At 41.7% G+C, this 24,564-nt stretch overlaps 1 protein-coding gene across 5 annotated transcripts in view; it reads right to left on the bottom strand.

Annotated features, from left to right (window-relative positions):
* Positions 1-23,674, bottom strand: part of znf462 (zinc finger protein 462) — a 56,979-nt gene extending 33,305 nt beyond the window's left edge. For 2 of the 5 annotated variants that reach the window (XM_085414024.1, XM_085414027.1), the window contains exon 1: positions 23,354-23,673. The gene's annotated coding sequence lies outside the window, so the exon portion shown is untranslated. Of the gene's footprint in view, positions 1-16,731; positions 17,126-18,516; positions 18,642-23,353 lie in introns of those variants that run through there. The other 3 variants (XM_085414028.1, XM_085414026.1, XM_085414025.1) reach the window with 3 other exon arrangements.
* Positions 23,675-24,564: the final 890 nt, after the last annotated feature.

The raw sequence follows: 24,564 nt of genomic DNA, 5'->3' as shown, positions 1-24,564 counted from the left end.
TCTTTATTGTACAACTTTGCAGTTTAATAATGACGAATGACAAGTGACGTTCCCCACACTACTCCCTGGCTCGATTCACAAATGGATGTCAGGGTTACAATGGACTGTATGCCCGTGTCTGACATCCCAGGAAGACTACTTTGGTATGCACTGAGTTAAATGTAACCCTTTTGGTCTTACCAACGGAAAAACATTTTCAAGCTGAAAATCAAGCCTCTTTTCCAAGACCCACTTCTTTGCAATGACTATTCATTTGTTTTCTATTAGGCGACGGCCAAAGTGTTTTGAATATATTCAAAGAAGATTAATGATTCACACTTCCAGTGTGACCCTTGTCGATCCCTTGTTGTTTTAATAAAATAAATAAATAAATAAAAGAAAATAGTCTACACTGCACTGTTCTTGGATGTCTGGAATATGACTAAATCCTATCTTACTGCTGTACTTTTTGTCATTGAAAGAAATAAAAATATATGACTGGCACAAAATAAATAGTATCCCATAAACCTAAAGCCTTGAATCTAAAATTTTTTAAAGCAAAAAAAAAAAATATAAAAACAAATAGACTAGTAAAATATTAATCTGCTTAGGCCTGTTCATTTGAATGCTGCAGTGCATTAAATGTCTACAACACGACTAAATTAGACCAAGAACACCACAGTTGAAATTTGTGGGCATGGGTCTGGAACAGATGACTAAACACCGAAATCAGGTCATGTCAACTAGCGATGTACTTTGGAAAAAAACCAAGACAAGTACTGTTAACCAAGTATTTAGAACAACGTGAATTTAAAAAATAAAGCACAGTCGAATCGTGCCTTCACCAGATGGAAAAACCATTCATGGACACTTCATCTGAAAGTAGATATCAGCAGCCAGAGATAAGACATCCGAAGCAACATTAGTAGCCTACAAATGATCACTAAACGCTCCACGATGTGAAACCATAGAAAGTCAAAAAACTGACCTGTCTTTCAGGTCTTAAATGTTACGGCAAAGCAGAAGCGCCTTAAACCTGCTTTATTAACAGCCACTAGGGGGCGATACACATGGTTACAAAAAGACATCCAGTTCTATGTCTGACTGTAAACCTGCTCTTACAGACTTTATAGACTCAGTCTCTCATTTCAAGTCATACAGATTTTGTTTTTCTTACAAAAAGTTCATATTATATTAAGATTTATCAAAGCCTTCATTGCACAGGCATTATTGCATGCAACTACCTGACAAGTACCAGTTGCGAGAAAAAGTAGCACTCACGAAGGCCAACAGACTGGTCAGTGACCCTCTGGTAACCTGGATACAAGGGACCAATGGGCACAATTAGTGGTCAGTGGTTGCTGGCAGTGGTAATATTAAGTTGGTTCACAAAGAGGTATACGAAACCACACCACAAACCTCTACACAATTGCTTTGGTAGCAGGTTGCACCAGTTGCCTGTGTGGAAGATGCAGATTTTGTTGCCAGCCAGTTGCAAAGGTCGCGCCAAGTGGAAACGTGAAGAGTACAATGCAAATCAGAAATGGAAGCTGTACGCTATTAAAGTAAAAGTTGCGCCTTTGGAAATGTTTTAGCAGTAAGGTACAGCTTTTACCTTGAAGGTGAATTTTCTGTGAAACTTATAAGCAAGTGTTTGCAGACAAGTCTGCATCTTCCATACAAACTACCTGCAATCACAGCACTGGTTACCATCTCTATGGTTTAGGACGTTAGCCAACAAGGAAGCAGTTTTACACTCAGGCCTGCCCGCTACATCCATCTTGCATACAGTGTGTGTATGGAACTGAGAGGGAAATAAAAAGCAATACACAATCACCCTATATTAACCTGTGTTAAGTGGAGAATTACACTTATTTTAGGAAAGGTCCAAAAAACCATTTGTTGCTATTGGTTTTTTCACACACCCCCCACCACCCATTCATGAGTTCAATTCTGAAACAACAACAATTGAAAAAAGACAAAAAAAGAAAAGAAAACTAGTATAAAGTATTTTAAGTGAAGAAAAAAAAAATACTTCCAGTGTAACTGAACTACTAGAAGAAAAAAAAGAATTATACTTATTCTACTTATATTTATTATGTCAGGTTTAAGTTGGATAGCTATCTGTGAAATGTAGTTTCAGTAACACTATCGTTTTCAGTCCCCCCACTCTCACTCCCACTGCAATTCAAATGAGATCCAGCCAGAGACAGTTGGGAATCCTACCGTGCTTCCCACACCCAACTGACCAGCCAGTGGAGTGCTCCACGAGAGCCAGCCAAACTGCCAGCATGTCCCTGAGCAACCAGGGGAGCCATTGTTGTTCAGGGTCAGGTTACAACTTCACCACGTGGCCCCACCCTGCTCTCTTGGCAGTTCACTGCTGTTTTGAACAAAGTTGTCTCCTAATGAAGGGTTCCTTGACATGGATATCAAGAGAATCCCGTTGGAGAAGGAGGGGAGAGAGATGGCCAGGGAGGAGAGTGGGAGAGAAATAAAAACAACCCTTGTACACAACCAGAATTTGCCTCAGAGTTCACTGTGTCTTTTCAGGCAGTCAGTCCCTGCACCACACCAAGTTAATGGGTGAGATTGTGTAACTGCTTTCATCTAGTCAGCTGGGGCTCTAACAGACAGCGACTGAGCTGCTCAGATCCTCCTCTGAGCCGAGCTTCAAGGGCAGCCATTTTAGGAGCTGACTATGTGCGCTTAGGTGTTCAGCCAGCACACAACATGGACCCACAGATCTGATCCTCTTCCTCAAAGGCAGGCAGCCTGTCGCTGGAGAGCTGCTGACAGAAATCTATCTGCCAGATGTACAGTACTATACCCGAGCTCTCTGCCCACACGGCTCAGCAGAAAACATCTCACGCTCTTGCCAGCCTGACTTTGTGCAGTCTTTTCATTTCTCGGCGACATTATCTCTCACATCAAGAGATTCTCGGAGAAATGCTGGATGTCCCTCTCTAAAAGGAAGAAAGCGGAGGTCAGAGCAAGCGGCATCCACCGCCACTCTGCGGAGCAAAATACGGCAAAAGCATTTTGCGGAAGCCGCCAGCAACGTTCCACAAGGGGGTCTAAAAATGTGAGGCATGTCTGAACTTCTTTATCTCAGAGCGCTCTGCAACCCTGAGCCCTGAGGAGACAGGGGCACACAGAAGCAAAAAGGGAAGAGCAGATCTGAGAGGGAAAGGACGAGAAGGGAAGGGAAGGGTGGGAGGCGGTGAAAGTGCATGACGGAGCCACCTGGAAGACCTTCAGTGCAAGCAAAAGAGGACAAAGCCATCAGACTGGGCTCCCCAGATTCCAAAGTCTACTGACATTTGTTAATCACCAACCGGTCTCACTGCATTGGCAAGCTCTGCCAGCAGTCACACCCTCTACTCAAACTGGCTGACAGCAGCTGCTCTGTCTGAAAGAGGGCCTTTGAATAAGCCAGCATTAAGCTGATTAGGAGTACAGAGGTTTGTCCTTAACTGTTGGTTAGCGCAACCATCTCATGCTGTCTGGGAGAGAGAAGTCCACAGATGTGTTAAATTATTATATGGCATGCATCCTGGCGACAGAGAAGTCATCTGGCAAGCAAGGCAGGATGTGCATCTCGTCAACCTGCACATCCTCAATAATTAATGACCCAGTGAATGAAAACGACAGCCTGATTTTTTAAAGGGGAAAAAAAATGATAGTGGCAATAACAGCAGGTAGCCAGAATCATGGAAATGTATTTATTCGTGTTTTCTGCAGAGTTTAGATGACCACAACAGAGAAGAAATCAATATGTTTAATTTTAGAAAATTTTAAAAGCAGAGAGACAGAAATGTGTAGGAAACCACACAATACTCCAAATCCTGATCTCTTTAGCCTGCAGTGCTTCACCAGGGTTTACCCAGAAGAAAAAGGAAAAGCCGGAGAAAGATCTCATTGTGTCTCGCAGAGGAGAAAACGTTGCGTCATGATACCAGTGAGAATTTGGCCTCTTGCACAAACAAGAGAAAGAGAGATCTGGAGATCAAGATGTCTACTCCCATCCTCTGATGTCAGCGGACCCGGAGAACTCAAGACACCGGATCAGAGTGTGTGCTTTAAGAGTTTCTCAAACACAAATAGCACGCAACATCTAACACAGCTATGAGTAACTCATAAAATAAACAAGTTACTGCCCGTCACAGGTTTGAGGGAAAACAAAGCAAGACGCTGAAATATAAACAATAAAATAAACATGGATTCAACTGTCGAGCTTCTCTATACAGATGTTTGTTTGCTACATGGGGCAAAGATTACAGAGATTATCGAGGCGTATTATGTCATCTAAATCTAATTTACCATTAAAATATAGTTTTTTCCTGGTATTTATTATGAGACACAGTAAATGTAAAGTTTGATTTTCCCATTCGCACTCCAGTTGTGGAGGTAATGGACCGTGATGCTGCTTACAAACCACCAGAAAAATCAAGAAGAAGAGCAAAATGTTAGCAAAGGTAATATTCACCAGAGCACACTCAGCAAATGAGTGAAAAACAGTGAATTTGTCAAACTCAAGCACGTTAATAGTAGTTAAGTAATGGCCAAACACAGCAGCAGCAGGAGCAGACCATTCACAGCCATGTCTTAGTTTTCAGGATTACAATAGTTGCTTTGAAAGTTTGGAACTAGCTTAAGAACCTGACATAAATCTTCTTCACAGCAGTGATACTTCAGTTCGTCTCATTATTGCTACCTTAGTGACTCTGTCACAACACCCAGCCAGTTTTAACAGCCTTTAGTAACTTTTTCTAAAAATGCACCAAGCGTCATATGTAATGTTTCCATCGTGTAATGGTTAGCACATTTGCCTCCTTGCCAGGAACCACACCCAGCCTAAGGGTTCACAAGGTACACCTAGCCACAAATCTAGTCCAGATAAATGGGACGTTAGAGGAAAAGGAAATAAAATTCAATAAAATCTGCGCCTTTCCATCCCTCCTTCATGAGCAGTCTTTCTACCCTGCCAGAAGTCACCTCTGAGAAGTAGACCTTTTTCTTACTCATTCAGCGTGCTGCAGCACCCAACACCGGTACAACAACATCACCAGCGGAGCTTTAAATATTCACAGTTAGCTACCACTTTAGCAAGCAGTAGTATATCGAAAATAATGGAAGAGACAGTGTACAAAATGTACCTGCAGTTGCAAGATTATATGCATTGAGCAGAAAACCATGCTGAGCTGTCGCTGCTTAACAGCAACTTGCCAAGACTGTTAAGTTTACACATATCGGGCGTACAGCAGACTGCAGTGACTCTCACTAATAGAAGATTAGTTCACCCAAGTGAAATCTTTGCTTTATTTTATGGGGTTTTTTTCCACAAGGAGTCAAATTTTGCAGCTCTTTGCTATGATTGTTTTATCATAAAGCCACAGAGCCACAAGAGACAAGACATCTGCTGCACACCACTACAAAACAAGCAGGTTCATAACCAGCAGCGTCTGCATGCTGGCACACTGACTCTGTGAAAATAACTCATATTTATATCCAATGATAGGTTTTCACAAGGATGACAAAAAGACTGCCTTTACAAAAAAAAAAAAAAAGAAAGAAAAAAAATCAGTAATCTCTTCTTCAACATTTTCCTCTCAGTAGTCTATACACACCTGTCTTTTGAACATTATTCATGAAATATGGCAGGTTGCGGCAGAGTGCTGCTGCAATAGAAAGATTTAATCAAGAGTATTAAACAATATGATATTCAGCCAAAAAGAATGAATCTAACAATGAGAACTTAAATTCCAACGTTTATCTCACAAGTTTGCCGTCAATCTTGATATATGCTTGCTTTTTTCTTTAAAGAGTTGGTCATACCAGATTTTGACTTTTAAGTTTGTTAGAATTACACAACTTGGGGGTTTTTTCTGAAATATTTCATTTTCATTTATATGTGCACATTTCAATAAGTCACTGGCAGAAGATAAAGAAATGAGGGGAGGCTCGAGGGTTCTGCACAGTACTATATAAATCACTGTAACTAGAACCTGAGTTGAATTGAAACAAAGTGAAGCTGCAAGCACATCATGCACACCGACATACAGCTGAAATAAACCTTTTTATTAGTTTATCTGTTTACTGATTGTTTGAACTGTGAAATCCAAGGAGAGCATGACCATCAAAATCTCTCTATGAATTTTAACCCACTTTTCCCTGCATATCATGTCAGGTTCTGTGATATGTTTATGCCTTCTTGCACACACAGCATGTTTAAGATGTCTACCCAGAGACTTTGAATGTTCTTCAATTCAGGGGACTATGAAGGCCACTCCAAAGCTTCAGCCTGAGTTTCTTTAAGTAGGTCATGCTAGATTTTAAAGGTATGCTTTGGAAACTCGTCTCGATGTGGGAACCGGTCTCTTTTCAGTTTCACATTTATTTTTATTTTTTTTGAATGACTGCATGACTGACGCATCCAGACTGTTCTATATTTAAGTGCAATCCAATCGTCCTCATATCTGTGCAGTGTTGTCTGTTGCAATGGGTTACAGACAATGCTAAAGCAGAATATTTCTTCTCCCAAGCTAAACAATTGGCAAGCTATACGCAATTTAATCTTCATGCGTCCACCGTTTTTCAAAATAACGTGCTTTTGCAGGTGTTTTGCATGCTTCCCATGTCGATTTTTGTGAGGTTTCCTGATGACTCTTCCGTGTAGACCCTGTTTTTGCAAGCAGCTCTATACAGAGGAATGGTGCCCCGATCTCATGTGGGAAGGTTCAGCTGACACATTCAATACAGATTTTGCTTTTTGCATTTTTCTAAGTCCCGACTTCCTCTGTTAAGAGAAACTACTCACCGGGCTTTTTTTTCAGATCCTCAATTATTAATTCAAATGACGATTCTTGAGCCATCTTACAAGTCTTGACAAGTCAATGACTGTCTAGTTATTCCCTAAAGCCTTTGGTAGTTGTGTTTGGGGTTTTTTCCACATGAAGAAAGTTTAAAAATGTAGTCAAATTTAGTCAAACACAACTGCAGCACTGTGAGGCCAAATGAACAAATGGATCAGACACTTGGGAGAATTATGACTGGCATATAATATGTAAGAAAATTTTAACTGCAGCTGTAACTTTTCATCTTGGTTTTAATTCAGGCAATACTTTTTAAACGATACCACCATTGTGTCCTCAGGCTTTCAAGCTTGTCTGATGAATTTAACTGTTAATCCTATCAGCTCTAAAAGATGTTGCTGACAGGCACCGTTTAAATAACAATAATGGGCTACAAATAACAGGATTTGATATTTAACAGAATTCTAAGTAGTGGATGAGTATGGGTCAGTTCATCATTTATTATCGAATTATGCCTTAAGCATTTTTCCCCCCTGCTCCTTTGCATGCTTTCCCGCTCATCTTTAATGGAACATATTTTAAGTTTAGTAAACATTGAACTACAACATTTGTTTCTGAATGGGGCACTTCTACTTACATGTCTAAATCGACACAGATAAAATATAAAAATCAAGCATGTATGTATACAGACTGCTTCTGCAAACATTAGTGAAAGAATGGGTCACTCTCAGGAGTGAATTCCACCTTGGTACCATGAAAGGATGCCACCTGTGTAACAAGCCCAGTCGTGAAAGTGAAAGCGACTGGGAAATGACAGCAAGTCAGACATGAAGTGATAGGCCGTGTAAAAGCACAGAGAGGGATCAGGGGATGTTGAGTGTGCAGAGGTTGCTGACTTCCTGCAGAGTCGGTTGCCACAGACCTCCAAACTTCATGTGGCCTTGAGATCATCTCCATGTGTAGAAAGCTTCATGGAATGAATTTCCATGGCTGAGCAGCTGCATCCAAGCCTTACGTCACCAAGTGCAATGCAAAGCGTTGGATGCAGTGGTGTAAAGCACTGCATCCGCCACTGGACTCTAGAGCAGTGGAGATGTGCTCTCTGGAGTGACGAATCACTCTTCTCCATCTGGCAACCAAATGGAAGAGTCTGGGTTTGGCAGTTGCCATGAGAACGCGACTTGTCTGACTGCACTTTGCCAAGTGTAGAGTTTGGTGGAGGGGAGCAGGGGGGTTAACGGTGTGGGGTTGTTTTTCAGAAGTTGGGCTCGTCCCTTTAGTTCCAATGAAAGAAACTCTTCATGCTTCAGCACACCAAGACATTTTAGACAATGTCATGCCTCCAACATTGTAGGAACAGTTTGGGAAGCATCAGCGCACCAAACGCAGCATCCATAAAATCATGGATGAGTTTGGTGTAGAAGAACTTGACTGGCCTGAGTCCTGATCTCAACCCATGGAACACCTCTGGGATGACTCAAGTTTATACAGGAATGAGGGCATTGTGAATGAATGTATGGTTCATGATTTTGCTTGGAAAAAGAAAAAGGATTTTGTCTCCATTTTCATCTCAGTACATACACATTAAATTTTTTTTTTTTTTAGAAGACCTCTTTCCTGCCTAACAGTTCCTTAACATTGCAAGTCAGTCTTTATAAGTGGAGGCTCAAATTATCTTCGTGAAATCAACTGATGCAAGTGTGGGTCAAGTCAAGCAGCAGCAGGAAATATTTATTTTGGCACCAAACTGTTAAACCTTTTCTTTACCTGATACTGTGAGACTTTGAAACCAGAAAACCAACAATGTAAGGCCTCAGATTCATTTTTTGTGGTCATATTACACCTGTTCACGCACTGTAATCATTAGACGGAGTATTAGATCCCGTTGGTCTTTTATTGTTAAATTATTTACCAGCTGTTTTGACACAAACAGGAAAACCAGCTCGGCTGATGTAAAGCAGTAGTGACTTAATGAAGCTTGGCAGTTTGATGATGATGAACCATATTTAAATGGACAAACTTGATTTGGTGCCTAATGTGGTGGAGAACAGTTAAATAAAAAAAACATCTGAAGCTCCTATTTAAATTAGACTGAAACTTCCTGAAAGCAAATATTTGATGCTTAATTAAATAATTCAAGCAAAAATGCCAGTGTATATACCGTGACGATTTGCTGACTTGCTCGATCATATTTGAGATTATATTGCCTGAAAACAATGCAACCAATCTAAAAAATGTCACAATTTGCTTTTAAGAAACTGGAAAAGGTCCTTCTCACTTTTTTCTAACAACCTTGTAGACTAGAGATCGCCTAAAAGTGAAACAAATAATGGTTGTTATCTTTCAGCAATGTGCACACAAAAGTAGGGGGTATATTAATATATTAAGAGCTCATGTTACCTGGCATATGTATGTTGAAAAGAGCAAAACTGAAATGGACAGCTTTAATGAACCGAACATCCGAGAACTTTTTTTTTTTTTTTTTTTTTTTTAAATCTCTACAGACTTGTCAGGAGCACCTTTAAACAAACAGCCTTGTTGCTTACCAATCGGACATGGTACATACAGATGGACAATGGGATAAATCATGAATCAGTACCATGGTGTTGGAAGACTTGTTACAGCAAGTCTGATTTGCTTCAGCTGCTCCTTACAACTTAAAGGATTTAAAGGATCTGCTAATTTCTCACTGTCAGATACAACAGGGCACCTTAAATGCCTTATAGAGTCCATGTGGGTTTGATTAGATTATGGCAGCACTTAATAGACCAACATCATACTAGGCAGAGGTGATTAGAAGCTACTAAACTATAGACAACATTGACTAGTTCCCCTTTTATTAAAAAAATTGAGTTAATTGTTTAATGGGAAGCACTTTACAGACAGCATTTAAGCTTTTTAAATTATGACAGTTCCACTTAAACTTGCATGCGTTTGAACGTAAAGGCAAAATAACAAAGCGCAAACGACAACCCAGTTTTTGGAAAAACACAAAGCTCCCACTAGCACTGAGACTGCTCAGTTGCATATAGAGCCACCACAGACACTGACTAGATGGTCAGGACAACTGACTCACTCCTTCCACATCTGTGGGAAATCTTAACATACTATTTTTATATTTTTGTTAGGGCTTTAGCAAATCCCATTAAAACGTATCCGTTAAAAAAGGCCTGTTCTGTGATGACTACCTTTTCCGCCTTAACACAGCTCCCTACTCAACTATTAACAACCATTGCTGCTTTTACCATGTGTGCGCTCATGGTGTCAGAGCGAAAAAATGGTCCTTGAGCGACCTATTGTAGCAAGAACCAACACAAGAGCTAAAAGAGAGCAATCATTGGATTTCAGAATTTTCACATGGCTCAAAATAAATTGATTTGTTGTATAACGGGTGCATTTAGAAAAAAGTTACTCTTTAAGATAAAACACTTTATTGTGAGGCCCAATAAATATGGAGCTGATATATCGTACGATATTAGCTTTTAGACGATATTTCAATTTTGGCTTTTATAATGGGCGATAAATGAAAATTTTGAAAGTACATAAAAGACGAGAGAAACACCCTTCAACCATGCTATAAGTGTTGATATTAACACCACAAACGACAACCAGCGGCCCGTATACTGGATTTTCTTAATAATCAAATATCGTTATCGGTTTTAAAAATCCTGCATTTTGGGGGGTTTCGTTAATTTTTTCCAAATTTTTTAAATTAATGCATTGCAGTAGCGAAAACTGATTTGCTAAACGTTCATCGTAATGACTCAAAAAGGTGATATGTCACTGATATGTTGACAGCGTATCATAATAGCAGGTAAAATGTTATTTTAAAGAAAGGTTAACAGTGTTAACAGTGTGATAAAGCCACACATTTATCAGTTAATTTAATTTGTTAGGGTCAGCAAACACAGGATGCTACAGGCCCTGAGACAGCAGCCAAAGGGCAGCCAGGAAGCATAATTAACATTTGTACTGTCAGCTTACATGCACCCATATGCGTCTAAATTTACTGCACTGCACACACACACACAACAATCACAAAGATTACACAGCATAACATCCTAAAATACAATGTGCAGAGTTCCAGCAGCAACTTGTCTCAGACTTTTCGTGGTGTAGCTTCACCTGAAGGTCTCAACAAACAATAAAACCATGGGGTGTGAATATGCCACAGCGCATTAATCCCCTGAAAAGGATCAAGAATTACTTTGCATGAGCGTTGAAAGTTGCCTTGGTTCATTTTGGAAGGGTGCCCTCAAATACAACCTAGAAATATAAGTTGGGCTTGAAGAACGAAAAAAATTTGCATGCAGCTTAGAGTTTTGTTGCTGCACAGTTGAAGTTTTATCTGTTGGCAGTGTAGCAGATAACAACACTGGCTCAAAACAGAAAGGCTTGTCCAACCTGACTGACCTTCTCAGTCCAATCACAGAAGATTTAACATACTGAAAGACAGAAAAAACACTGTATAGTAGTTTCCTTTTGCATAGTAAAACTCTAATGTAGAGATCCTGCATGTAGGGGCTGTGCATCGCTAATGTGGGATTGATTACTGATTGCTTGCACCTAAAGTTGCGATGTGCTTGTTGGTTCAACACTTAATCTAATGTGTTTCAACAACCACATGATTGTTTCTATTAAATCTGTTGCCATCATTGATGGTGCACATTGGAGGACTCTTGGCAACTTATCATGCAGAGTGATTGCATTTGTTTTTAGTCAAATGTCTCACCTACTGTTTTGGTATTTAATGCAATTTCTATTTCTCACTTCAGTAATCAGTTCAAACCTGGCATGACTTTTAACATGAAACAGTCCTTATTTTAGCACGGGACACTGTCATTGTATTTAGCTAAAAGTAACTGTGTGAAAGTGCAACCTCAGAGCTAACTCTTTCCCACCAATGTAGTCAGTGTTCAAACAATGTGATGATTTCCACCAAAAAAACAAAAAGAAAAAACTGGTGCCCAAAATCTGTCACCAGTGTGGCACCACAAAAAAGTGTTGAGTCCAAAGGTGGAATAATTCATCATTAACTATGGAAGGGGTTTTTTCCTACATTCAGCACCAGTTTAAATGACTGGATAGACCCAATAAGTGGGTGTGTTCAAATGTTTGACAGGTACCAACAAGCATGCAACTGGTTTTAGAAACTGATGAAGTGAAAGCTGGTTCTGAAAGACACCAAACGCTCCGCACTTGCACAGCTGCACCAATCCAAAGTTGGAAGAGATGTAATAGATGAAGTAATGAAGTAATCTCTTTTGTAACATATTTGTTACTAGTTTACAGCTTTGGGCACAAAAAAGGCACTAATAAATAACACAAAAGTGCTTCCAAATAATATTAGCACCAAATCATTATGGTGGATGACCACTGTTTGCTTTTGAAACAGTACCAGTGCTTAAGCATACTTTCTTTCTGGTTTGTAGAATGCCCTGAGCAACTTCAGGAACTTCAGCAGTCTTCCTGTGAATTTAGACTGCTTCAGCCTCTTCATGTAATCCCAGGCTTACTCAATGTTGTTGAGGTCTGGACTCTGGAGTGAGGTGGGGGTGGGGTGGAATGAGGTAAGTGTGCACTACCGTCTGTTGCAGAACTCCTTGTTCTTCTTGTTGCAGAAGATAGCTCGTTTATGTTCTGGCTGTATATTTGGGGAGCTGCAGGATATATTTGGGACTTGCTCAGATATCCCGACTGATTTCACAGTCTGGAGTTCTTGAATAGAAATACCAAAACAGAAAGTAGCAACCCCATATATTATACTCAAATTGGTGCTCCTGCTACTTTGGCAGTGTTGATAATTAAAACAATGACATTGATAGGTTTAAGCAACCTGAATCTGACAGATATTTATCTTGCCACTATATTACTGATGAGCATATCTGTCTCGTTACAACAGCTTGTGCGATAAGAGCAGTTAGTTGGACACTGACCTCATTCTTCTGTGCCTGTGATCAGAGCACAGAGCTTCCTTAAATGACGTGATCACATGATCCTACTCATTTGAGGAAGTCTGAATGTGCCGAGATGAAACATCGATCCCACCTGGCCGATCAATGAACCAGGCCTTTTCAGAGAAGATGTGAGGAATCAATAATGTTCAGTATGAACATTTTGTCATAACATTCATCAGACATCTGCTGGAATTGAATGAAAGGGATGGGGAAGGGTATGAAAGGCAACAGAAAAAGGGCTGAAAATACATCAGCAATGCCACCACGCAATGCTCTGCCTGTCGAGCATTAGCATATATTTGAACTTAAATATTCTCTGTCACATTTCTGTTCAGTTTTAGTTTTGGTTCTAAGAAGACAGTGTTTTTTTTTTAAATAACAGCGCGGTTTGACCAGCATTATTACTCAGTTTAGGAAAAACCAAAAAAAGAAAAAAAATACCATAATAGTCATGGCATTTCTATCATGTTTCAAATGAATCAGCCAACTCTGCAGAGTCTAAAAGTCACAAACATCTTCCAGAACACCAGAAATCCACCACATTGTCATGAGATATGATCAGCTATCTGACTAATAACTAAAGGAGAAGTCACAAAGTCAATGTGTTTTCAGACCACACCCATCTTTAAACACGGCTATAATACTGACCTCAGCTACCCACCTGTACATGGTGCCATCATGCTGACAAAATCTGTCGTCAGGCACACAGACCTATAAACACATGCCAAAGTACCCAGGAGTGGCCTTTCTACTAGTTCTGGCTCTTTTGGGCTACATTTTGCAACGGAGCCCTAAACACCAAAGCCTGAAAACAACACCATAATCACCATTGTGGCTGATAAAAATGCTGGGCGTAAAATCTGAGAAGAGATCTGTTTCAGGAGGTATATGGCATTCAAAAAAAAAAAAAAAAAAAAAAAAAAAAAAAAATTTACACACACACACACACACACACACACACACACACACACACACACACACACACACACACACATATATACATATCTCAACCATAACCAGCTAAACAGCATCTCTCTGACCAAAGACATTCTTCAGCCTTACTTGGTTTGATTTGACCGGCAGCTGATAATGACTAATATCACGTAATGTCCGCCAACATAAGACTGAGATTCTCCTGCCTTCCTAAAGTCAGTTTTTTCCAAAGACCCCAGGAATATTTTCAGTCAGAGTCATGATAAATATTTCTATTTACATTTTCTCTCAAAATCTTCTGAATTTATTCTCTCTTCCATCTACACAACAGCTGTATAAAGGTTTTGACCTGCACTCTGAAACGTACCACTCCTCCATATTTGGCGAGTAAGATCAAAACATTCAACCTTGATTTCATCGGACCACAAGTTCCATTTCCTGTCATGGGAATTAACCACATGCTTGCAACATTAAAATGTGCCTTTTGGAGAAGAGAAATCTTCATGCCGCTGCCCCGCAGAGAGTTCAGAAGTGTGCAGAACACATGAATCTCTTGCTAACTGCATGTTGTGGACAGACTCTGCTATATAGTCCTTCAGATATTTTTAGCTTGCTGCTGGCCTCTTGGTAGTTTTTCCTTTTGAGCTTCCTCTTTATAAGTGTCCATCATAGGAAGATGACCTGATCTACATGTGGTCCTCATGGTTCTATAATTCCTTCCATGACATCCATCTATGCTGTGTTTCAGAGAAAACCTTCATCTAATTTTTTACCTTTTTTCCCCCCCATCTGAAACGTTACTTTTTTAGCATGCAGGCTCTTTATGCTTATTAACTGCACTATTTTGACGTTGGAAAAATCAGCTTTTTCTAATCAGAATGAACACAAGCAACACTGGACCGTACATCAGCACAAGTCTCAAAAACAGCAGACAAAGCAGAAGTAGCCCATTTTTGCATAGACAAACAGCAGTCATTTGTGTCTAAACTTTAACTGCAATTGAGCAGAATGAATGAAAAGCAGTGAAGATTTTTGTGAACATCCAGCTCAGTAATCCTGGTTTGTGTCAGAGAGACTGCTAAATGCAGGTGCAGAGCCTTTCAGACGCTGCAATCCAGCAAGCTTTGCTGATCTGCCGCAGCCTGACCTTCACGAGTGTCACATTCAAAGGGCGTAAAAGAGAAACAACTCATCGCAGCAGGATCAGGCAACCCTTAAGGATTCTGGGTAACTGAGAAGATCATGTAGGCTAACCGCCATACCGTTAAGATGACTAAAGGGAAACCAAATGAAACACAAAGATATGTTTTTCTAGTGTCAGTTGATAAAGGTTTAGAAAATCGTTACTGCTCTTCAAACTGATTGCTATTGCAATACACTGCACGCAGTTACAATAGTATCACAATACAGCATGATATCTGTGTAACTAAAGAAGAGCAAACAACGTTAAAAAACTGCAAAAGCCCGAATTGTGATGTTATTCAGTGGCTTCTTCACATTTTCCCTCTGTGAGTTTTACTTCTAAACCGCAAGTTAGTTAACTTTTTTGCAAGCGGCACCGTATCAGTTATAATGCACCAACTCTGAACAATAAAACTGGAGGAACAAGTTTTTTTTATACAATTATTAATACTGGCCTGCACATTTATATTGAAATCGTGCTGAAAGAGGAAGCTCAAGAATACAACATCTGGTCCCAACTCGCCACACGGTCAAGACATTAAACAAAAGGAAGACACGCCACCTTTGTAATAAATGTCAGCAACGCCCCCCCAGTCCAGAGATTTTGATCTCTGGACCTCAAAGTATTTGAGTGACTGAAGCCTTCAAGCAAATCCTCACATCAAAAAGAGGAAAGTTGGAATTCTTTTAGCACGGCACCTAGTTGGAATGCTATGATGAGCCCAGAATAACTTTCTCTTTCAAAAAAACTAGAAGGAAAAAAAAATCAAACAAACACATGCACATTTATAGCAAAAAGCTTGACCAAGAACAAGTAAACATAAACTGAACCACGAAAACAGTTTCAAATGCAGACCTCAATAAGAAGAATAAAAGAAAATATCAAGCATACTTTTTCTTCTTCCTGTTTTTACTTTCTAGTTTATGTCAGTCATGTATAATACAAGGTCAGACAGCACCTGGATCAGCCTGTCTCTCTGACACGTTACCTGACATCACCCATCACCAGTCACTTGGCCTTTTCCATTTAACATCAGTGTACTTGCTGACCTCTATATAGACTTACTTTGCAAAGCAAGACATTCCCTTTGTCAATCAAAAGACATCCAACTTGCCAAATCCATGTCTCTCTAAAGCTGCATTTGAACAAAAAAAAAAAAAAAAAAAGCAAAAGAAGAAGAAGAAGAAGAAGAAGCAGCTGGCCATCATGGTACAAGTAACCTTGCACCAAGGGTAGCCTTTGTGCTTAGCAAAGGGCTCAGATTGTTCCTTCTGAACAGGAGGACGACTGCAGAGCACTCAATAGTAACATTTGGTCCTTTTTTTGCACAGATGATAATGACCAAGCAGATTAGGAAGGGACAAGCATTAATGGTTATCTGCTGTGAGGCTGCCGTCTTCAGGTTGTCATGGTGAAAACTAACCAATAAGAAAAAAAAAATACAAGTCCACTTAATATGCAGCGCTGACACTCTTTTAAATCTCGTGAATTTGCGTTTTAATCACGAGCCTGAGAGATATTTATGTGACCTTCAAGGCTGAAAGCAGCAAAACAAGGGTCTGGTAAATCCCTCAGCTTGAGCCTGCTGGGTGTGAAGGTTAGATACCGAGATACCGAACACTCTTACACAGACACTTTCTTCATTCCTACAAACGAAGCCAAAACATAAATCCCAACTGATTCCTTCCTAACCTGTTACAGGTCTGTTTAAAGCTAAAAAGCACCAAAATATATATTTTTAAATAGCTATTAATAGAAATCAGAACCCGGGAGATCAAGTAGGACAGCAGATTAGAAGATAAGAAACAGAAGCAAGCAGACACAAACATGGCTCGAGTCCTCTGCCTTCTTTTAGTATAGTCACCTCACTTGGCTGCTCTCTCGTCTCTCTCTCTCGAGGCTGACAGAATTATCTTCTGCATCAGAGCTGAGGCTGGGCCAACGCTCAGCACAGAGGACTCCATTTCACACAGCCAGCCCCACAGTGGCCAAGGAGACACGCAGCCAATCATGCTGGAGAATCAGTGGTATGGCCATCCACCATTTTGTGCTCCTCAAGGTCTTTGACTGTCCTGCTCAGCTGAGTGGAGCTGCCTCTGCTTGCTCTGCTATCTTGTTACACAGATGGAAGTGTTTAACTTTAAGAGCGCAGACCTGAGCAAGCTGCTTCCCCTCCTGTCGGTTCCTCTGCACGCTGTCATTGCAGTCAGCGAGAAAAGCAGAAGTGAAAAGCGTGGTTTTGTGAACTGCAAAGATGGCCTCCTGCGAACCTGCCTTTTGCTGTTCTTCCGAGGGTGAAGACAAGAGCCCAGATCTGATTGTCGTGCATCTAAAACGTGGCTCCTTCGACCGCCCGGTCGAGTACACTTTAGAGGCGATGTCGCGTCCTGAACCTTCTGCGAGCGACATCATACTTATATGGGCGACCTAACGTGGTCTAATCAAGATTTCCATGAAAGAGGTTAGAGCTTCTTTTCTACACTGAAAAGCATAAGAGAGGAAAACTTGGGGCAACCCTCAGCAACACGATTAAATATTCCATCCAAAAATGATTAAGTGCACAATTTAATTAATAGCCTCAGGCGTGATTATTTTTACAATTTTATATGGGAATAAGTAGATATTTTTGGTTTTCTCGAGAGGTTTCTTCCCTTGAGCTTAAAAGAGAAAAAAAAAATCCTGACAAAAGATGTGGTGTACACAAGTAGGCTAGAGCAAAAAAAAAAGAAGTTGTTCTGCACACAACACATAAGTCAGACACATGAGCCTGAAGACATGCTTGAGTCAGATCTCTCCAAAGTGAAACATAAGGGTTCATGGGCTAAACAAACAAGAGTGGGGCAAGTGAAGGACAGATCTTGGAGAGAAACCAGGAAGTGTTTTTCCACAAGGACAATTAGGTCCAGGAAACCTTGCATTCCGTGCAGCCTTGAAGCCCATCTCTCCTAGGAAACCATTTCCTGACGTAAATCAATCCACTGCTGTCTCAGATAAATTGGCATCATCTCACAAAAATTGTCCATAAATGACCCCGAAGTTTTGCTCTTGAGGTACCAAACTTTACAATCGAGGGAAATGTTTAGTATAACTGAAATGCCTACTTACTGTTAGGAAAATTACCCTCAGCTGGAGGCTGAGGCAACAGGAATTTTACTCCTGTTTTTCCATTTTACACATCAAAATGCCTTTTGGTTGTATTCTATTCGCCCAATTCACAAAAAAAGTAAGGAAAGGGGGGGAAAGGATTACATGAAAGGACTGCAAGATGCACTGAAGGGTTTCTTGTAAGTAGTGCTCAGTGGACAAATGCCAGAAAAGCTTGCAATGCTGACTTCCTTGTAAGCCTGACATGGCAGTTACTACAGTTACAAGGACTGGGTGAGGTTACAAGCTAGCCAGGATGGAGTGTTTCACAGTGACCATGAGAGGACACAGGAAGAAGCTGAAAAAAAAAAGGGGGGGGGGGGGGGGGGTGTCAGAAAAATTCAAAAGCCAGCTGCAGGAAACACTGCAAACAAACTCTGTGAAGGTTCAAAGTTTTTTAAGAAGAAAAGAAGGTAGGTTCCTCTCCAGACCTGCTAAACCAACCTCTTGAGTCAACTCAACAAGTTTGAGAAGGGAAAGATGAGACCCATCAATATTAACTTACCACTGAGACCTCCTTTCCAAGCTCTTAAATATTTAATCGTCCTTGGACAGTTCTGTTGCTTCGGAGGCTGAGCCACTGTGGATCCCATCTACAAGACCACTCCTGTTTCTGCTCAATGAAGGCCTTGTCTGGTGGCACCACACTGCCCAAGGAACGGGCGTCTCCAAAGAATTTTTTTCTCCTTTTTTTTTTTTCCTCCCCACCACAGGCAGCTCGAGACTGACAGAGCTGGTTCACTGTGTCTTAGCAGAGAACAGCACAAATCCTGAATTTAGGCTGGAAACCTGAGGACGCCGTGTAGACTGCTTAATTTATCCCACCAGACGAGCTGTCTCTTCAGCACGGCCACTTTAGACCTTGAATTTCAACAAAACGAGTCCCTCACACGCCTAAAATATGCACCCTGAAAAGATCAGCAGATCTAGATAAAGGTAGGGCACAACTGCAAGCTTCACTGAGCTACACAAGCATTTTTTTCTCTTCCTCGGGACACAGTTGAATTGTTGATGTTCTGATGGAAAGCAGAGAGGAGGAACCAGTTTTGCAGCAGTATAACGTCGCAACTGACAACAGAAACTGGAATGACACCTCTAAGAAGCTACTTCCTTGTTCCACTTAAACCCTGACATGATATTGCCTTTTAGTTCTTCAAATATACCCGCTACAGTTAAACAGCATTAAATTATTCAGATGGGCAGAGCAGGTTTGGGCATATTGTAAGAGCATGCATGTGTTTGGTGGCTACTTATGAAGGCAGGAAGGTCAGGAGAAAATAGTGAGGGGTTTTTTCCCCCCTTGCAGCTGTGCTGTGATGACTGTGGTGTTTTGGATCTACACTTGCAGCCTGGCCCTGCTGCTACACTTGCATCTTGTGAGCCATGCATCACGTCAAGAAAGCACTCACTGGAGCATTTCAATTTGCTTTTGTGCGTCTCCTTAGCCTTCTTCAGTGCCCCAGGTAGAGAAGAATGGAGACGTGCATCACCCAGTGTGAGTGAGTGAGTGAGAGATGGAGGGAGGGGAGGGAAGGACAGAGAGAGAGAGCAGCTGTATGCATGTATGTGTGTTTGTGTGTGTAGAGGGGGGTGATGAGCTTCATGACCACTTCCTCCGAGCGTTCAAACCATCACAGAAGTCTCTCTTGTTTGATCCTCTGTCCTCTCTGTCAAGCTTTTCTAACATAATCCTGAAATACCTTGCAAACAAATCCAGTTATGTAATTCCTCCCCCCGCCACCTTAAAGCTGAGCTATGGTAACACTGAGTATTAAAATTTTCTTTCTATGCCGCGCTAAAATTCAAACAGTTTAATACGAGCGTGCGCTACATGCAAATATTCAGACAGAAAGTGGTCCATCAAAAAAATAAAATAAAACCCAAAACACTACTGTCTGCTGCACCACATCACAAGTGAGAGGGGGACCCGATCAGAGATGATCTTGATCTGCTTTTCAGACCATTTATTACTAAACAAACAACAGCACTGCCCAACTGCCATTCTCCACTTCAAACTTAATGCAAATTAAAGCAACATTCGCTGGAATTACTACAGGTCCTGGAGGTGTAGTCTCTTTAGAACAAACAGTAATCGAGCAGTGGAGGTCACAGTGTCACGGCGTTTGGTCGGGACTTTCAGAATAAAACAGGAAGAGTGAGACAACAGGAAGAAGGGAATGCGCATTGGGACATTCAGCGATAGCCTTTCAGTCCAACATGATGGTGCACATCTGCTCGTGTCATCACATGACTTCAGTTAAATCTTAGAAGATCATTCAGAAACATGCAGCTCAAAGACCCAACACATGTGCTCCCACACAGCCCTGCCCCAAGGTTTTCTGTACGTCACTGGTGATGATTACACCAGCAGAGAAATGCTTTTGTAGACACGAAGCGAGCAGAAGAGTGAAACACTAAACAGAGCAGCAGAAAAGTCCAAGATCAAATTTGAGTAGAGCATTCTGGCTCTGTGAAATTCTTAGTTTAGTCTCAGAAATACAAGCAGGAAAGGGGCACAAGATGTTTCCTCTTATTTACAGTCTAAATTCCAAGCCTATTTTGTTTACCAGCACACTAGTTTCCACTTACAAAATACATATTTCCCAAGGAAAGATTGATTTTCTTATGGGCGTTACAGATAGTTGCCTTCCAGGCTATGTAAAAATACAGGAGCCACTTTAAGGACCCTGCGTTGTTCAGTTTTTAATTCATATGTGTGGCACATATATATGTTACTGCCACACATGAGTGTCATTTGCCGAATTATAACAAAGAAATTCCTACAGGGAACTTCAGGGGCCCTCACGCAGTCCAGGGGGCTTTGGTATATGACTATAGGTCACCCGCCAGCGTAGTACGAATAGGCCACGAATGTGCTGGAGACTTGTGAAAGTTATTACAGGAACTGCAAGTGCAAAGAGAAGCACACTCTGAGCGGGAACAAAACACTGCGATCACGGGGGCTTGTTTCTGCAGCACATCCACCATCCACCTGACTGCATCCATTGCATTGCAGCGATGCAAATGTGTCGCCGCAGCAGATTCCTGCCCGTCTCTGTCCTCTATTGGCTCCTCCTCGAGAACCTGTTTGCCCTGCCACGCCGGGGAGAAGGAGCCTCGCCACCATTTTGATTGCTCCTCTCAGCCCCGGCATTGTCGCAGCACAGTGTGTCAAGCTCACAGTCTCCTTGTCAGCAAGATTTCACACAGTGGCCAGGGGAACTGCAGAGCGTAGCACAACCTCACACACTCCCTCTCTCTCCTTCTCTGTCACACACACACACAGAACGTCTACCCACACACAGACAAACACACTACAGCTTTCAAGCCCCCCACCCCCACACTCTCCTGCCAGGCTGGTCAACAGACACCTTTTGGATATAATGTGTGAAAAGTCACCCAAGGCTTGCAGAGCGAACGCGGAGCGCATTGCAACCGAGAGGCTGTTAATAAATGACCAACAACCTCAATCGCAAGTCTAAAATAAGTTTTCCAAAAGGACCCAGAATCTCAAATAAGTCCCAAATAAGTCTGTAGAGCCTTACAGTAACGTGCACAGTGGAGGCTCCTGCTTCCTTTGCAAATTATGGGGAAGCCATAAGGGAGCAAAATTTAAAGCACATTCATGACAGTATCTGAACCCTCGTCTGACCAGAGCACGGAGTAAAAAAAAGAAGAAGAAAAAAAAGAATCATCTTGAGAACTTCCTTTAAGAAACTGTTTGCGACAGTCATTACTTCACCCTCACACACTCAACCAGAAGAGAGAGAAGAGAGCGAGAGAGCATGTGTGAGTGTGTGTGTGTGTTGACTCCACTTTTTGTTGAACATTAACTACTTGCATGGTCAAAACACTGCATTATTGAGCCTTAGGATTCCTGTCTCATCCATGTGCTCCCCCCCAGCCAATCACAAGCGCACACTTTCCAGAAGCCTCAGCAGTACATCTCTAGCAAAAATAAAGAAATATTTGAAAAGCAAGTTTTTCAAATCAAGATGACTTAAACAAGCAAGCCAGGGGTTAAAAATGAAGAAGTTAACCTCGAAAGGCCCCCCACACACACAAACACACACACTGGAGGATCTAACCTCACTTTTTAGAGTTCTTCTGCTTCCTCTTAGACTAAAACTTCCGAGCTGAAAACGAAGCAGAAGAGGGGGAAGAAGAGGATGTGGCCGAGCTTTTCTTTTTTTAACCCCCCCCCCTTCTCTCTCTTTCTTTCTTTTTCTAAACACAACCTTTGTTCTGGCGTGAGGTGGGGGGGAGGTGGGGGGAGATCCTGCCTATCTGACTCCAGGGCTCTCCTTGGATACTCATCTGCCTTCCTCCATTTTATGGTGAAGCCCTCACTAGTGTGACATACCTGACTTGAGACCAGTGACAGCAAATAGACATCCAAAACAGTGCAAGGGCACATGCGGGTTAAGAGTGTAGCAAGAAGCACCCAAGAAGAAAAGCAAAAGGAGGACCAAAAAAACCCGTTTGAATTAAAAAAAAAAAAACATCTAAAAAGAAAGAGCAGAAGAAGAAGCCACACTGCGCTTTTAAATTGATTTCACGACCAGCAAGACGTGTAGTAGCTCCAGCACTGTGGACTCAAAAATCGCCACCACGTTAAGGTTTCCTTTTTAAAAATTGAGAGAAGCAAGGGGAGGTGGAGAGCGCATATAGCCTCCACACAGTGGACATGGCTTTTCATGGTGTGTGTGTGTGAGACTGGACCAGCGGCTATGCCAGCTCCACTGTGTCGCTAATGGAGGCTGGTTGGTAAAGGAGAGCAATCCGTGCAATGGCTTCTCCATGAAGCTAACGCGCAACAACACGCACGGCCGAAGAGAGGGGGGGGGGGGTGCACAGCCGGGGCCAATAATTCCCCTGACCAGACATGTCAGAATAACAAAACACTGGCGCTCCGGTGCTGCCGAAACACGCAGGCGAGCCTCTTTACACCGCCGCGTCCATTTCCTTGTGTCACTTTGACAACAAACCGAAAGGCGACATAGCGAGGAAGCGCTAGGCTGGTTAGGATATTAACTGGGAAGCGAGAAGACCCACTTGACTTTGGCTGCACGGGTGCCAGCAAGAGCGACCACCCGATTAAAAAAGAGAGAGAGAGGAGAAAATCTCGCCCCGACTTCCTTCTCAGTGGTAGCATGGACCTCGACTACAAAAAAAAGGGGGAGAAACGAGGGGAGATCAGCTCTTTCCAGGTCATTCACGAGGCGCTCTCCAAATTATATCCCATGATCTACCATACCGACGTTCTCGCAGACCTTGAAAGCTCAGCCGAAATCTTGACGAAACTGGAAATATAGAGCAAGAGCACACACAAAAAAACTCACTGGTACAATCTTCTCCTCAAGCGATCCTCCCAAAAGTTGTCCTCCGTATTTCATGCGTGCGCTCGGTCGGTCTAGTGGATGATCGCCATCTTTCCTGCTTCTCCTTTGCTGCAGCTGCAGATGACCTGAGATCCGTCTGTCTCTGAATAATGAGCAACCACACAGACAAGGAAGACAATCTGCAAAGCAGGCTACACAAAGAAGTTTGGGAGACTAGCAAGCACCAGAGGGTGCACAAGAGTTTACGATGAGACGAGGGAGCATCAGCAGGATGGACAACGTCTGTGCCTGAGAAGCTCATCCTTCATCTAGACTGAAGTCAGATAGTCTGCAAAGCCTTATCAAGCGACGCAGACCACCACCAGATACATGCGGCCACCGTCAATTTTATATAGGGTTGCATACCATGTCTGCAACGTCATGAGGTTATCTGCAGTTCACTTTGGTGGTGATGCTGCTTCCCAAGTCAACCAAACACACAGATAGACACATAGATACACAGATTCACTATACACACCCCGATATTAAAAGATAGATATAATTTAAACTGTATATTTTTACACATCCCAATATATATAAAATATAGAATATAAAAAAATCTCCCAGTGACTGACAAACAAAATGTTTATTGTTTTCATCCAAATAATAAAAAATCAAGAATTCAAAGTATTCTATTTAAATTAAATTAAACAATTAATTATATATAATTCTATATATGTATATTAGATTTAATATTTTTTAATATATATTTTATGCTTGATTGATAGTCAGAAAAAAAAAAGGTAAATGGCTGATGAGATGCAGTTTTCTGTCACTTCCCTGTTACTGTAGACATGCGGCATGCAGGCTGCTGCTGCTGCTGCTGTGTCCACCAGCCACTAACAAAGGAGGGAGCCCAAGACAAAAGGTGCTGGGTCCTGCTCAGATGTATGTCAGTGTAAACGGTGGGTGGGTGGGTGAGTGGGTGGGGGTTTGAGCGGCAGGAAGGGCACGCATGGGTGGGTGGGTGGTGAGAAGAAGAGTCTACCTTGAGTGGTTGAGTAACTACAATGTGAGCGGGGAAATGTGTCTCCCTCCATGACTTTTTGTTGGGAAGAAGTGTATATTTTTACCTGTTATGTATGGGCTTTCTTTTAAATCGATGCTGTTTACATTATATCTCTGCACAATATTTCTGATATGGCAACAGCTTATTGTCACACACTGCATGT

This window comes from Rhamphochromis longiceps, linkage group LG7, assembly GCF_057381845.1.
Source record: "Rhamphochromis longiceps isolate RC_006_pf linkage group LG7, R_longiceps_female_GT1.1, whole genome shotgun sequence".
NCBI classification, from domain to species: Eukaryota; Metazoa; Chordata; class Actinopteri; order Cichliformes; family Cichlidae; genus Rhamphochromis; species Rhamphochromis longiceps.
Note: the sequence above shows the minus strand (reverse complement) of the source record. Positions and strands in the feature narration are given on the sequence as shown.